Source organism: Melospiza georgiana, chromosome 1 (genome assembly GCF_028018845.1).
Source record: "Melospiza georgiana isolate bMelGeo1 chromosome 1, bMelGeo1.pri, whole genome shotgun sequence".
NCBI classification, from domain to species: Eukaryota; Metazoa; Chordata; class Aves; order Passeriformes; family Passerellidae; genus Melospiza; species Melospiza georgiana.
In genome coordinates, this window is record NC_080430.1 from 144,506,926 (window position 1) to 144,521,546 (window position 14,621).

Below are 14,621 nucleotides of genomic sequence, written 5' to 3' on the forward strand. Positions count from 1 at the left end.
GGATGTGTTGTTGTAGAGCTGTGCCTGTTTGGTAGCCTTGCATCTCCTTTGTGGTGATGAGTCCCCAGTTACGTGCCAAAAGGACGACTCTGGTTGCACACAATTACAGAGGATGAGGCACAGTTTTATTTTCTTCTTGCCTCACCCATGAAACTGTGTAACAGCATAGGTGAGCAGCTGACTAGCTGGACTTGGCTAGCTTATAGCAGCAGTGTGTCAGCTCATACAGGTGTCTTTTCAACTTCTGACAGGCTGTCCAGTTAGGCAGAAAGTGTGGCTATCCTTAGTTCTTTTATAAGGTATGGGAGGACTGTTTTGTTCAACTGGAGTGGACACCATGGTAAATTGGAAAAGCTGTTGCTGAGTCCAGAAGAGATGAGTCGGGGTAGAACTTGTTCAGCTGAAGTGACAGATGCTGCCTGTGCCCCAGCTCTGGCACTGCTGTTGGAGGGTTCTTGCCGTGCCTTGGTGCCTTCTTGGTTCAGCAGGTTGGGTGCTCCCATTGCATTTCCAGCAGCAATCCATATGCTCTGGAGCCCAGTGGGGGCCCCCCAAAACCTGGGGCTCTGTGTCATTGAGCAGAGCTGTGCCAAAGTGTCAGATGAAACATGGATATTGGCTGGCAAGAGCTGCAGTTCCTCTTCTTTTGAAAGAAGCTGGGAAAGGCTCCCCAAAACAAGTAGTGGAGAAAGTGTCCAGATGAAAGATCTGGTAAGTCTCAGTGTCCCCTCTGTGGTGTTTTCAGGCTCTTCTGTAATCAGCTGTCATTTCAGGATCTGGGCATATTGGACTTCAGGGAGTATGGATTGAAACTTAAACAAACAGTGATTCTTCTATAAATATTTAGCTCACACTGTTTAGGAGCTGCTGGGAGTTGGAGACAAAAAATGGTTTAAAGTTCATGACTGTCTGGAAAAGCTATCGGAGGGAGGCACTTGGTCACCAGATTGCCTGGCATGTCGGTTTTGAATATCTAATCCTCCTTCCCCCCCCCCCGAGGAAGAGGATGTGTTAAGCATCCTTTGGAGAGGCATAAGGTTGCATTTTTCCAGTGCTTACATGGGTGCACCGGGGACTCAAATCAAAGAGGTTTTGTTCAAGAGAAGACATTGCATGGAGTAAATGGATGGTGCACCCTGGCAGTACACATCTTTTCAAATCTGGACTGGTCATCTGAAGTTCATACATCTGCATGGGAGAGGGGGGATGTGTCTCCAAGTGCTTTTGTCTGGCCACCTTGATAGCAGGACAGAGGTTTGTGCCTGGGCCAGCTGCTGCTGAAGGAGGTGGGGTCCCTGATGGGGGATACCATGGATCTTGGGCTGCCACATTGTTCCTGCTCTTGCAAAACCTTGATAGTGAGGCAGACCTTTCTCTGCCAGCCTTTTTTTTTTCCTCTTAAATATGGAGATAATACACTTTTTTTTTGAATTGCAAAGCTCTTTAAAGAATAGAAAAGAACAAAATGTGATGATAAAAAAGGCATTGATGAGACGGGCAGGGGCATACAGGCTTTGAATAAGCAGGGATCTTCACCATGCACAGGAGTCTGGGGTTACTGATTAAAAAGAAGAGAAAATAATTGATTGTTTTCTCTCTCCCCCGTCTTGCTCTTCTAACACAAAGTACTTGCAGTTGAACTAGATGAAGGTTGTAGGTCTCTTCCCATCCCATCCCATCCCATCCCATCCCATCCCATCCCATCCCATCCCATCCCATCCCATCCCATCCCATCCCATCCCATCCCATCCCATCCCACTAATATAACAGTAAACACGAAATTTTTGCCATGTCCTGTGAAACATTTTACAACTGTTTGCACCACCCCTGCCCCTGATTACATCCTGGGTCTTTTTGTACCAGGATGATTGGAGTGCCCTGTCCTTGTGGCCGACTGCTTTGCCTGGAAGGTTAATGGCAGAGGAGAAAATGTGAAGGAAGGACAGGTAAGAAAAATGTAAATTTCTCATTTGTCAGGTTGTTGAAACTACTTTTGAGGTTTGAGAGAAAATGTCAGTATTTGAGTTGGAAGTGGTGGCAAGCTTGATGGTTTTTCCCTTTCAATAGTTTCTTTTAGTGCCCTTCCTAATTTAAAAGAAGGTGTTTAAATTATTAATGTTTCAGCGGTGAAGCAGAGGGATTCCAAAGCCTTTGGCAAATATCTGCTAAAGCATCTATCTTAAAAAAGAGCTTCATGTTTTTTTCTGACACCGTCTTTGACAGAAGCTCCCCTTCTGTGAGAAGTACCGAATTCACAGAGGTGGACAAAGAACTTGATTTATGTAGAAGGTAATTTTCTCCAGTGGTGTTTGGCCAGAAAACATAAAGATGATAATGATTTTTATTTTTTGGCATAGCCTTTACCAATCTCTGTGCTTCTGCCTGTGCCTGAAGCAACACTGTGCCATGGGCGAGTGCCAGCACACTGTCTGTGATGCTCAGGTGCTGCCTGTGAGAGGTGGGTACCCTTATCTGGTCCTTCTGGCTGCAACATCCTGGAGATGAGAGGCAGCTGAGGCTTCAGATACTTTCCCCAAAGCTGTAGTTTGAGCTCAGTCCTCCCATTAGATTTACCACACATTTTCCTCCCTATTCCCTTTAGGTATTTGTACTGATTTTGTACCAAATCTCCTTCTTGCTACTTGAACTGAAGAATAAGGTATTATAACTCTGGCTTGGGGCAACTGTCCAAGGGATATATTGGGATACACTTGGCCTCTGAAAACAAGGACTTCAGTCTCCAGCCCTGTCAGTCCTTCTGGCTCCTGGAAGTTTTTCTTCCAAATGGTTATTTCAAACCTCAGAGAAGAAGTTTGTGTTTTTTCAGAGCTATGATTAATACCATTTTTACGCTTCGTTGCAAAATGCCACACAATGAATGAGACCAGCAGGGTGGTGGTTTATGGGTGGCAGGAAAAAGAAAAAATCAAACAAACACTTTTAAATGCTGTTTTGGAAGAGTGATGTGTGTGTACATGTTTTATAATCTTCTGTGAGCTGGGGGTTACGTTCCTATTAAAAAGAAAAGAGGAAAAAAGGTTTAAACTTCATCTGTGGAAAGAATGTCAGAAATAGTTGAGAAACTGAATAATTACAGTCTTTTTGTGGGTCAGTGAAAACAAAGGATTGCTATGCAGTTGGCTTTGCAATTAAAAAGTCACAGGATGGTTGAGGCTGGCAGGGACCTGTGCAGGTGGTAGGTAGCTACAGCCAGCTGCCCAGGACCATGTCCAGATGGCTTTTGCATGTCTCCACAGATGGGGAATCCACAATCTTCCTGAGCAAGCTTGGTCACCCTCATGGTAAAATGAGGCATAGTGCATGGTATTTCAGCACATTGGCCACCGGTTTCTGCTGGCTTCTGTTGCAGCCTGGGAAGTCTGTGGGGGTGTGTGGTGTTGGGACAGAATGTGTTGAGCGCAGGGGAGCCTGGGCTGCAGCTGAACCCCATGGCTCGGGCTTGGCAGTGCTTGGCTGCGACTTGGGAGAGTTGGGCTTGGCATAAGATGGCAAAAATTATCTCTTCAGTGGTGTGCAGGGAGCCTTGCTGCCTGGTGGCTGGGTCTGGGCCACTCTGATTTGCTTTTGAGGCTGTGCTTATACCTGAGCCTTCAGCCAACTCTGCTGTCTTTTGCTTCCCTTCCATTGACAGTGTGGCTATTCCCAGCTGGGGGTCACTTTGCCACTGGAATCTTGGACTCATTTATCAGCATAACATCAGGGTAATTACACCTTTGAAGTGTTCAGCTTCAGTAGTGCTGCAGAATCAGTTGCTTCCCACAAAACTCCGTGTTAGTGGCAAACCCTGGGGAAAAGAGGCCTAGAGGTTTCTTGTGGCTGTGTGCCTAATGTGTCCCCATCCTGAGGACAAAGAGGATGCCAGTGCATGTGGGAGGTCACCTAAGCCCCCATAGAGACATTTGGGTCAGCACAGATTTGCTTCCTGGTGGCTTCATGTGTATCCCTCACACATGGAAAATAAGCAAAGCCTAAGACTACACTCAGCCTCACCTTGGTCTCTAGTGTTTCCTCCTGTCTTCCATCCGCGGAGAACAGTAGCCCTTGTTTGTTGCCCTGGATACATTTTTCTTTTCCTCTAAGCCATGTTCTTTTAATCCTGTTTTTGTTGCTGATAAGTGATGGGAATAGCAGCAGTGAGATGATACCTCCCAGTGCACACTCCCACTGTCCACAGACAGGTCCCATATAGCCCATGTGCCAGTGATGGGTATTTTCTCATTAAAAATAGACCACAGACAATGGCACTTCCTAAGGACTGTGATTTATCATTTAATAACAAGTGGTTACTCATTTCCTTCAGAAAACTTTCTGAAAGTGTTATTTTTCTTTTCCCCCTTGCTTCCCATTTTTTAATTTCCTTCAAAACCCTTTATTACTCATCAGAGCCACTGTGTCTGTTAAATGAAGTGTTCCCTTTTCAAGTGGAAATTATATTTATGATTTAAAGTTAATGAAAATAACAACTCTTAACCCGTTGGGCATGAGCTTTTCTTTCTAAGTGCCTGGAGCCCTGAAATCTTAGCTCAGCCGCAGGAAATAGCAACAGAGAGCTGGGTAGGTAAGACTTGAAAAACTGTGATGCTGATCCTAAATGGAGAATGGATGATTTGCTTGAGCTGACTTCAAAGAAAATGTCAAGAAATTTTAGAACTCATATTGTCTTGAGTTGCCAGCCCTTAGCTGTGATACCTCCAAGTTCTCCTGAAGGATGGAGAGCCTGCAGAACTGCTAGGCAGTCTCATACCAGGTCTGGTATTATAGTGACTTAAGTTCAGAAAGCTGTAGAGTAGTTCTTGAGGAAATCCCAACAGCTCAGTAAACAAACTTGGGAAATGTGTTGAAGATGAAATCATTGTAAGTTGGTATTTAAGAAGCTAAAAGAAATAGTTCTGTGTTGGATCGGAAGTCATTTGCAGGGTCAGTAGCAGATCATATGGTAGATTGCAGATGATACAGGAGATGAAATGCAAACAGGGACATTGCAGGTACTTCAGATCATAACATCTTCCCTTACAGTTGCCTTAATGAGCTGCAAGGGTAGTTTAAAGATACGAAAAATAAATTCAATAAAGACAAGTGCAAAGCAGCACTCCTGGAAAACGGATGCACGTACCCAAAATGAGCAGTAACTCTCAAAATGAGCAGGTTAACTACAGAAAGGAATCTGTGAGCTGCAGTGAATCACAGGCTTGTTGTGAATTGCAGTCAGATGCTGTTAGAAGACAGGTAGATCTTGAATAGCCCAGACAAAAATGGCAAAGGTAATAATTTGTCCTATAAAAACCCTGTTTGAAACACAGCATCCAGTCTCAGCCCCTCTATTTTAAATATGAAAGCAGGCAGCTTGGGAAGATGAAACTTCTGTTTGGGAAAATTTACTTACAAGGAATAGCTGGAAGATTTGCATATGTTAAACATGGGGAAAAAAGCCCCAAACCAACAGCCCACAGGTGTCAGGCTGTGGTTTGATGGTATGCTGTCTTCAGCAGTAGTTTTGGGGCTAAGTATCTCTGCTCTCCTGGTATTGACTGTGCTGCAGCTCATTGTGTGGTCAATTGTGTAGTCACAACTTGTGTCCACACTGTGAGCTGGGACAAGGAATTTCATTCAGTATAGAAAAAAGCTGAAGTGTCTCCAAATTTATTTCAAAGTATGGCCATGCAGACAGCAGATGTTATGCAGGAGGAAGGAGGGCAAGGAGAAGAACTGGAGATTGTGAGCACCTGCTAGAGCTGAGACTTGAAGGAAACACAGCAGATTTGAGACATCCAGAAAGGTGGTGTGAGGAGCCCACAATGTCTCTCCATGTCTGAAGACAGGACTAGACAAAAATTGCATTACATGAATTCCTTTTCTGGGCACGATCTTCCCGTGCATCGTCTCTGTCACGCCTGGTATCAGCGGGGTAGGCTGGCATTTCTCAGTGTGGGTTCCAGCTCCTGGTGGTGGTGGTGAAGGAGAATGAGTGAGGCTGGAGCTGAACCAAAAAGCATTAGAAACCTCTTTGTTAGCAGCACAGCAGCCCTTCCTGGGTGGTGGGGCAAGCGATACTCATTGCTGGGAACTGCAGCAGAGTCCTGCTTGCTCTTGGCAGGGCTGTGCCGGTGTTGCCTTGGAGAGCAGCACAAAGACAAGCCAAGAGAGGGTTCAGGGCTTGGTGGCTGCTTGACTTCCCTCCTGGCCCAGCATTTCTGCAGTCCTTGCATCCAGATTTTGGCATGGCTTCTGCCCCTGTCGGTCCTGCTGAGGCTGAGTGTCTCAACGCCTCCTGATGTTCTAAATCCAAATTCCTGTCATTACTGCTTTGCACTTGGCTTTTTGGCTCTTGGAAGTAGTTTGGTTGACCACAAATTGGTCACTCTCTGCTGTGATGTAAGCTGATGATCTCCTCTGCTGTGGGTGCTAAACCAAATATCCCTGCAACTGCTGGGATGTTACCAGGCTGGTGTTTGCAGCTGATGGGAATGTGCTGGAGCTGTGCAAGCCTTGGTGATTCAAGCTGATACTTAGGTTTATGATGAAATGCTAAATGCCTGGTCTGTTCTGTCCAACCAGCTCTACCCCTAGGGAAAAAAAGGGGGTTTACTGCAAGAAGAAAGGATATTCCGGTATTGGTTGGTTGATAATGAGAACACAGAGCATCAAAGCTGAAACAGTATGTGCTGGGTTTTGAAATCACTGGAGGATATAGAAGTGCCTTGAAGAGGAAGATCACAGATAGGCAGACCTACAGGATATGCTTGGCTGATTTTTTGTAGGCTGCAGAGCTTTCCCCTGTGGTTTGCAGGGTTCCCTTGCCTTGCTGCATCTCTGTACAGCTCAAAGCACAGCATCTTTGTCCATGATCTTGGAGGATATAGACGTGAGCCTTGCTAGGAAGATCTAGGCTTCAGTTCCAGTCTTGTTAATGCTAAAATACCCTAGGGAAGAAAAAAAAGGCAGTTTGCTATGTTTGCTTGTGACGTGTTTGACATTTTGTCACTGAATCTGGCTTGTGCTGATCTTGGTTCCTTAAAGAATAAAAGAAGCATGGTAATTTGTCTTAAGATGGATACAGAGAAAGTGAAGAAGAGAACAAGTTGTTTACTAATCATTGCCTTTTTCAGAATGAAAGGCTGGGGCTTACTCTGGGAAGAAGTCAAATCCCCAGACAGTTAGTTCCATATAACATCACCAGATGAAGGGGTGGCCACCACATGAAGCTGACTGATGGCAGGGCTGGTGTGGCAGGACTGCTGAGAGTGGAGCTGCTGAGCTCTTCAGTAGGGCCAGCAGAGTTGTAGTGGCATCTCAGGGATATGTCTTTGGACACACAGAAAACCCATCTTTGGTGGTTTGGGTGATGCTGAAGGCTCCAAACTGCATTCCTGAAACCCCAGGGTGCTGTACAGGTGACTCAACAGCATCAGCTCTAAACGAGGAAGTGCAGAGTCTAGCAACTGCTGGACTTCAGAGGACAGGTTAAAAGGACTGCAAAGACATTGGCACAAAGGATTTTTAAAATATTTTTAAGGAAGACAAACTAATAACAACTAACTTTCTCTAGAAATATCCTTTCAAGGAACAGATCTATTATGTTAATGACAGTGGTGAATATAATTATGTGTAAGGATGAAATCTTGGCTTTGGTGACTTCACAGGCCTTGTATTTCATGCAAAGAGGTGTTCTTGGAAGGCAATCTGGAAGTATAGTCATGGCAAGAGGATGTAGGGCTGAGCAGGACTTATCTGACAGCCACAGGAAATGTTTAATGTTGTTTTTACCTTGATGTATTTGTTCCAGGGCTGTTGGTACTGCAGGGCATTCTGAGCAGGTGGATACCAAACAGCATTTGTGACCAGGTAGGCCACCCATCTTCTGGTCAGTTTTCCTGTAAGAGCATCTCTCAGGCAGGATCAGCACCTCTCCTGGATGGTACCCACAGGGAGCTGTGTGGCACCTTCCTGGGGTGGGTGCTGGTGTGTCAGGACTGCCAGAGCTTTGCTTTCACCTGCTCATCTCCCCACACGCTTGCTCAGGGTGCTGAAAGCAGAGAACCTTAACATCCACCGAATGCTGACAGAGCACACACGCCTCTCCACCCCAGCTCTTTTTCCCCATCATTGTTCCCAGTTTTCTGTTCACCTCCCTCCAGCAATGTGGCTGGGGGCTGCTGTGACCGCAGTGAAGCCTCGCTGGCATCTTCCTCCTCCTCTCTTCTATCCTGCCTCTCCTTCCCTCTCCAGCTGCTGGGTTGCTCTAAGCAACTTTGGCTCCTGTCCCAAGAACAATCTCTCAACACACAAAAACCAGGAAGGCTAAAATAACACTTTAAAATTGTTAAATAAATAGTGATGGAGCTCTGCTTAAATGGGAAACGCAGCATAATTTGTTAAAGGCTTTTTGTGCTCCCTTGGACAGGGATTGGCCGTGTGTGTGTGTGTGTGTGTGTGTGTGTGTGTGTGTGTGTGTGTGTGTGAAGCATTTCTTGTAGCTTCTAAGCTGCATCTCGTGGCCCCAAGTGGGCAGAGAGGGTTATGTGAGTCTGAGTTATTAAACACTTACAGTAAAAGTGTAGTCATCCTGAACCTCAGCCAAAGAGCTGGAGGTTTTGTAAGGCTTTTTTTTTTTTTACGTTTTCCCTTCTCTCCCTGCAGGATACTGCTGCGTCACTTGCATTCTTCACCCCAGCCCAGCAGTAACTCTTTCCAGACTACCAGCAGCAGTCCAGGCCCTTACATCCTGCTCCATCCCCTCTCCAAGGGCTTTGTGCATAGGGCAAGTGCATCCGTCCCCTCTCCCTCAGCAGAGGAGCTGCTGCCAGCTCAGACAGAGGTTCCCATCTTTCTGAAACATGAAAACACTCATTTCTCTCTCACACTTTTTCAAAACTGGAGCAAAAATAGAATAGCAGTTACTGCCATATGAGAGAGTGAGAATGGGAGGCTCTGGATAAGCATTTGTAAAATATCCAGGGGAAATGGATGCCGGCAAAGGCTCTGCTGAGTGGGAGCGGGTGTACCAAAATGTATGTGTCAGGATGAGAAATGTATTTCTTGGGAAGGACATGGAGAACTGGCTGCTTCCCAGCACACAGCTCCTCCTGGGGCTCTTCCTGTGGGAGCTCTCTGCATTTCTTTTTTTTTAACACATGGACTATCTCCCCAGCCCACTCTTCTGAGTAGAAACTAATCTGTGTTTTGAGAGAGTTGTTTCTTATTAACTCTCTGAATGGGGAAAAATAACCTCCGCTCCCTGTAGTGGGAATTTCACAAGTCAAAATTTTACATTCCCTTCTTCAAACTCCAAAGTCATTCCTGGAAGGATGAGCTGTGGGTCAGAGAGGGGCTGTGCCCTCCTGCCAACCTGCTGTGAGAGCTGCCAGGTCTGGCTGTCAGCCTGAATGCATGATGAGAGCAGAGTAAAACTGCAGTCATGGCCTGAGCAGGGATACCCAAAATTAACATCAAAAGGAAAGCAGGGAGTTGTCCAAATACAGCCTGAAAACCTTTAATTCTGTAACAGTGATACCCCTAGGTATCACTGATTACCCCTAGCCAGGTAATCTCCAGCATCAGTGTTGCTGCAGTAATGGAAGCAGCTGATTCTGTGGGAAGATGAAGGTTTGATGGAAGGTATAATAATCCATCTTAGATGTTTTAATTTTCCTTTTTCATCCCAAACATAAGAAGCAGAATTTCCTCCACTTTGAACGGGTCTTTTTATGTTCTCTTTTTACAATTGGGTATAACAAAATCATGTTTCTTCAGTATATAAAATGAATCTGGCAGTCTGGTTTTGTACTTTAGCCTCCCAAAGAAACAAGCAAGCATAAAGCAAGAAGATACACTGCCTACTAAAATGTCCTACTTATTAAAAAATCCACAATAAAATCCTCTTTGAACATCCTGTTTCAACTCTGCAGTAAAACTCACTGGTCACTTAACGGTGGATCTCCTGTTCCCATGGAGAAAGGCAGTTGCAGACTTAAGAGGTTGCTGTGGGAAAGGGGGAAAAAAATAAAATTAAAAAGATCCAGTCTTGGTCTTGCAAACAAAGGTTGCCTTGGATTGCAGTCACATGTTGCAGTTCAGCTGATCTTGCTCATGCCAAAAGGGGAAAGATTTCTAGTGCTTGCCTGAGCCCCACTGAACTGGTTTAGGGAATTAATTAGAAGAAAATTACTCGCCTTTTGTGTTTTTTCCTATCTAGTTTCCTCTTAGATTCAACTACCCTGCCTTAGCTCACTAGGTCAGGGGGTCAGGGGCAGCTGGGACAGGATACTTGGCCATTGTGTGAATTTAACAGTGATTTAAAATTACACTACTGACAAATGTCTTCTGGCTTTTCCTAGCTGGGGAAGAAGAAGTCTTTAAGTACCCAAATCTGGGATACCACTGAGCTTTGTACATCCTACCCCTGGTGGCTGAGTTGCATCAGCAATATCAGGGCAGAAGCCCCTGAAAGAACATTCTGGGGCCAATTGCAGTCCCCAGGCACATCAGATGAACTGATAAGCTGGTGTTGGTAAAAACCTCACCATGCATATGTCTGCATTCAGTAAATAGTTCTGGTCTGGTCAAGCTCCTTCCCTGGGGTGCACCACTCTGTGCTAGGGGGAAATGTCCAGAAGACCCTCATATGGCTCATGTGGACATCATGTGAAATGACACAGAATCCACTGGTTTGGCTTCACAGGGTTGGTAGTGAGGTGTGCATTACATGGCTTTTTGGGGCAAAGCCAGCATAACAGGTTTATCTCTCCTCCTGGGTGGTTTACTAAGGCCTTAGGGCTCATTTCTGATCTTTATAAGGTGTACCAGGCCCCTGGGTTTCAGAGGGTCAGAGGATACTTTGACTGAAGGGTATGATCTCATCAGAGCCAAGTATTGAAAAACTTGCCAGGATTTTGTCACTTTGCCCATATGTGTTCTGTGTCTGGCTGTGTCTACAGAGCTGCTGGGCTGGCAGTTGCCAGGAGCTCCACTGCCCAGCTCAGTCCATCCAGGCTTTTTCTTCCTTGGTACCATGCCATGTACCTTTATTGTGGTGAAAAAAAAATCTAGTGCTTGTTAGATCCCCAGACCTGTTCATTTTTAATAGGTTGGTGTTTTTTTTTTTTTTTTTCTAACCCTGAGACATTATGGATTAGGGCTGCTGAATAAAAATAAAAGTGAAAAATCAAGCATGTTTATAAATTTTGATTTTACAGTGAAAAGACATATCTCTTCTTCTTGGCTGAGGTGGTATGAAATGCTTGCCCCATCCCAAGTTTCCTGTGCTCCCTGGTGGCTTCGAGGTCCTTGTTTGCAGCACCCCATGGAAAAGATAAAAAGCTTTGGTGTGTGTTCCCTTCGGGGCAATGTGGATTTCTCCTCAAAAACCTCAGTTCTGGTGACCGGTTTTATAAATGCCTAAAAAATGAGGCTTGTGCCTTATCTCTTGAGAGATCGTTGATGGATCCATTTCTCAGAAAGATATTTTATTCAGTCCTTTAATGCCATGCCACTCCCTTCATTCAGATGCCTGGAGTCTTTTATCACGGCTCCTCTTACTCATTGCTTAGCCAGGTTGGGCATATTTAGTTCTTTTAATCTTTCCTGCACCTCAGCTGTCTTTAATCATCCTTCTTGATGTCAGAACGTTTGATGCCCACTTCTGCCGAGAACAAGCCTAGGTTAGTTCTTTTTTTTTTTTTTTTTTTTTTTTTTTTTTTTTTTTTTTTTTTTTTTTTTTTTTTTTTGTGTGTATGCGTGTGAATTGCTTGGGAAATGTCTCCGGCCGCTTGCCCAGGCTCATGCCTGGATTCCTCAAAAGCTCCCTCGAATGTCTCAGTGGATACTGAGGAAAATTTCTGGCTCACCATGTACACCACTGGACTTGGCACCCTCTGGGATTAATTAACATGTTTATTTGTTGGGTGTGGGCAGCAGCACATTTGCCCCCCCCAGATGTTGCATGGATTGTGTTTCCAGGGGCAGATTTCTCTGGGCATCTGGAGAAAGGTGCAGGTGCTGATGGTGTTTATAGAGAACAGGTCCAGAAAGGTTACTGTAACCTTTGTTTCCTTCCTGTACCTGCCAGCAACAAGGAGAGAGAGGTTTAATTGTTCCTATGATCTCAAAAGCAAAGCCTGATGGTAACTTTGTAGGTGCCTGTGCTTCAGGTCAGGGCAATGCTTCTCTGGAATCGTGACCCCTTCTTGCTGCAGGTATTGGTGCTGTCCTTCCTGAGCAGTTAATCTGTTTTGCACCCAAAAATAGTCATTCAGAGCTTCCTAAATGAGTTTGAAGGTGAGGATTGCTGCTAGCTGGTACCAGGCTGAGCACTGCATCCCTTCAGGGCAGGGTCTTCAAACTCACTGTCTGAAGCTGATGTGTGGAGGTGTCCAGAATTCCGTCCATATACCTCCTGGATACCTGCTATTTCCGTGGGAGCTGTTTCCTAAAGCCTGATTCAATAATTTTCTTCAAATAGGCAGGCTTAGATGCTGACTGGAAGGGGTTAAGGCACTGATCTCCAGGTTTGCTGGGTCTAGGCCATGGCTGTGCAGCCAGGGGTGGCTTCCCTGACATGGACTTTGAATTACAGAGCACTTGGCAGGAGTTAAAGAAGGCCAGAAGCTGCCTCTCCCTCCCCCACCTCCCATTAGGAGGGAATGCTTCTCATACTCTCCCAAATTTAGCAGTGCAAATGTGGCTGGGTTTAAGTAGGCTGAGCTATGAGGAGATTTTGATGGTGATAAAGGTCCCCTTCCCTCCTCTGCCTCACACTTACACTGCCTGTGTGATAGAAAGCTGTTTGATATATGGCTGTGTGAATTGTTGGTTGTGCCAACAAGGGCTTTGTGGCCTGAGATGGAGAGGATGGGGACCTGGATGGTGGGATAAAACAGTCTGTGAGGACCACCACCCAGCAGAGCACTGGGAACCTGAACATGCTGCTGCCTGATGTCCACGTGGCCGTCCTGTTTGACTCTTGGGCAGTAATGAGAGGGCTCAGCAATGTCTGGAGGTCACCATGAGGAAAAGCCACATCCTCTCCATGGTGACACTGGGATGCTCTGGGTCATGGAGCTGCTTCCATTCCTTTTCCTCACAGCCCTGGGCCACCCAGGCTCCCTGTCACTCCTGTCTCTATTTCCTCCTGTTACTCCTTAGGAGTGTTTGAGGGATTGCTCTGGAGCTGGCAGTGGACATCTCAGGAGGACCTTGACAGGCATTTTCATGCCACTGGGTCACTGTGGGAGTCCAGCATGGGACAGGCTATAGGGCTCCATCACTGATGCCTGAACTTTGCTGGCTGCAGAGGAATATGCTGCTGCTTCAGCCATGTCCCTTCACCAATTTATATATTTATACATATGTATGTATATATGTATATATTTAAATAAGTAATATGCATTAAATAGATATATAAATATTATCAATATTTAAATGTATACATAAGCTGCTATTTATATAAACTATAATTTATATATAACTGGTTTCCACTGCAGCCTTATGTTGAAAAATTAAGGCAATTGAAGGTTTTTGGTTGGAGGGAGGGGACAAGATTGAGCTTGCTGACATTTCTTTTGTTGCAATGTTATACAGGTCTCGATTGACTGCAGAAAGGAGAAGGGAGGAGCGTGTCAAAAGGAGGACAGATCCTGCCAGGGTTTCCTGGCAAATGAGGTGAGTGGTGATGTCTTTCAGCATTCATAAGCCTGGAGATAGAAGCCCTCTGGGTCTTCCCTGCACCCTTTGTGTGAGAACTCTCCTGTTGATCCTCCAGATTTCCTTTTGGTACAGGTTTCACTGTGTTTGCCTCTCCAGGCCTGATGGGAGGATTGTAGACTGCTCTTGTGCTTGGGAGTCTCAGAAGGGCTGGAGACTCTCTGGAATATGTTGGGGTTTGTGCATCACACAGGACTTGTTTTGGGCTGTATTTGGGCTTCCCAGCAGGTTACTTTACTCATCTGGGTTTAGAGAACTCTGCTGCAATTACCTGCTACTGATCCAGCCCCCTCCACCCCCAGCCTCCTTTTACAGTCACTGGCGGGAAATGGGTATTTTTAGGAAGTGCCTGACCCTGACCTGCTATAGGCATCCGAATGGATTGAATCATTCCCTACAATACCTGTTTCTCTGCATTGTCAGCACAGCCGGGGCAGCTTGTTTGGTTGTAGGGTCTGCAAGGCATGTGTAATGTCTGTACCCTGCGTAGGAGGGCCAGAGTTCAGGGTGCTTGCTTGTGGCTTGGGGTGTCCAAAGCCACTGCATGAAAGCTTGGCCTCTCCTAAGCTGCCCTTAAATTTTCTTCAATGTTTGGACACAGCTTAAATCTGTGAGCCACTTGTCTGAGCCTGCTCTCGGCAGTTATACACCCTGACTGGCAGCATATGTGCATTCCTGAAGGATAGGGTATGATTGCTGAGGAGGTTTCAGTCCAACTGGGTCATCTCACACTGGTTGTTGCAGCCCCAGTGAGAATCAGCAAGAGATTCCAGCCTCAGGAGTTTATTCCAGCTGCACTAAGGCCTAGTGAGGCTGCTTGGGCTGCCCTGTAACCTCCTGGGAACCAGCCCTGGAGCTGCTCTGCTCTTTGGCTTTCTCAGTGATGTGGCTTGTGGCTTTTC

At 45.7% G+C, this 14,621-nt stretch overlaps 1 long non-coding RNA gene across 1 annotated transcript in view; it reads left to right on the forward strand.

The window, feature by feature from the left end:
- Positions 1 to 14,621, forward strand: part of LOC131092309 (uncharacterized) — a 54,261-nt gene that overhangs the window by 7,218 nt on the left and 32,422 nt on the right. The window contains exon 2 of the long non-coding RNA XR_009115485.1: positions 13,597 to 13,677. This is a non-coding gene — a long non-coding RNA (uncharacterized LOC131092309). The remainder of the gene's footprint in view (positions 1 to 13,596; positions 13,678 to 14,621) is intronic.